Source organism: Xyrauchen texanus, chromosome 20 (assembly GCF_025860055.1).
Source record: "Xyrauchen texanus isolate HMW12.3.18 chromosome 20, RBS_HiC_50CHRs, whole genome shotgun sequence".
Taxonomy (NCBI): Eukaryota; Metazoa; Chordata; class Actinopteri; order Cypriniformes; family Catostomidae; genus Xyrauchen; species Xyrauchen texanus.
The window spans coordinates 23,724,956-23,726,940 of NC_068295.1; positions in this window are offsets into that span (position 1 = coordinate 23,724,956).

Here is a 1,985-nt window from a genome sequence, read left to right on the forward strand (position 1 = left end):
GGAGGGGTGTGGGAAAGACAAATAAGGACAGTGAGAAGCGTTCTAAGGTCAACTCTTGCCCTTTCCTCTGGTAGACTAAATGATGCTTCGCTACGGGCCTTTTTCTATGAAGCCATGGCTATAGTCAACAGTCGTCCTCTGATTGTTGACAACCTCAGCGACCCTCATAGCCTTGAACCACTCACCCCTAATGATCTTCTGACAATGAAATCTGTTCAGGCCTTACCCCCCCCAGGTGAATTTGTCAGAGAAGATGTGTATGGCAAGAAAAGGTGGAGACATGTTCAATACCTTGCAGAATAGTTTTGGAGTCGCTGGCGAAAGGAATACCTTGCCAACATTGCTCTCAGACAGCGCTGGCATACTCCAAGGAGAAATTTACAAGTTGGAGACATTGTAATCATGAAGGGAGAGGATGTGCACAGGAATGAGTGGAGATTGGGTAGAGTTTCAGAAAGCACTATTGACGAAGATGGACTTGTACGGAGAGTTAAAATCCAGCTTGGTGACAGTAAGCTTGGCAAGAAAGGAGAGCGTCTTCACAAGGTGTCCGAAGTTGAGCGCCCAGTCCAGAAGCTTGTCCTGCTGCTGGAGACTAGCTAAATCTGCTCCCTCCACTCCATAGTGCATAATATTACATAGTTATAGTTAAGTTTCCAACTTTGACATAAGTTGTCTTAGTTCTTATACAGGCTCAGGGAAGGCAATTTTCAGTTAAAATCATTCGTGTCTAATGCAGACTGTGTACCGTTCCATTATTCACTCATGATTCTACGGAAAGTGTAAATAAAATAATCATTTCAGAGCTTTATTTTATTAATGTTCTCTGTTAATATTACGGGTCTTTTATTTTGGCGCATCCTAGTGTAATGTTAATTTCGCATCTAAAAATGTGAGACTAGTTAGTAAGATGCACCCTCTGAAGTAAGGAGGAAAAAGCACATTTCGCTCCGAAATTGTGTAACGATCTTCAAGGATAATTTAAGCACCTAGTCAGAACGGGAACAAGGTATTGTGTGTTTAACTTGTTTAATGTTTATGTGCAGTAATATGTAGGTTAAGCCATTCAACTGTGAAGAAGTGTTTGAATGTATTATTATCTCTCGTGTCATGTGAAGTCAAGCTAACATAAGTTTTTTAGCATTGTTAATACTACACGGGTAACATCACTAAAGGGTCTTAATAAATGACTGTTTGTATGGTTAATTCGGCCTTCTGGTAATGTTTATGTTTGTAAGAGCTAATTTTATGTTATTTATCTGTCCCGTAGCTCTTACGTTGTTTCAAGAAGAAAGGTTGCAAGGAAAGGAAAGTAGATTTGTGTTTAACCAAGGCTGACGGCTGAACATAAATAAAGGCTTCTGGAAACATCAGTACGCTTCACCATTGTCTGACTGGGGGTTTGCTACACTGTGCACATGGCCAATGAAACAATGAAGCATCAAATATCTGCTGCATTGGCACCTCTTAATGGACACCATCAGATATGTGGAGTTTATTTGATTGATTCTGGGAACCTTCTGGGATTTTCTTTTCTGTTTGACTTCAATTGCATTTGCTATGTCTACACTTTCCCAGTAACTACAAGGATAAACTTTTGTTTGCAGGTAACACTGCATACTGTATGTGTATTTGAACCCATGTGCTCTGAGCCCTGATCACAGAACTATACTCTAGTCCAGTGGTTCTCAACCTTTTTGACTCCAAGGCCTCCTGTTGTCTGAGAAAATATTCAAAGGCCCCCCATGTAGGCTTTTAGATATTTATATTATAAAATATATCTATTATAAGTTATTTCCTTAAAACATGTGAGTCCAGAAATGTCTAGAACTGTATATTCTTCATAAAAAGCAAGCAGTTGAAGGGAGTTATTACATTTTTAGCATTTTCAGTAAGTCAAATTATAATAATTATATAACAATTATAGTAATCTATCATATTTTAAATAATTGTAAGAGATCTTGAGGCCCTCCTGGAAGCATGCT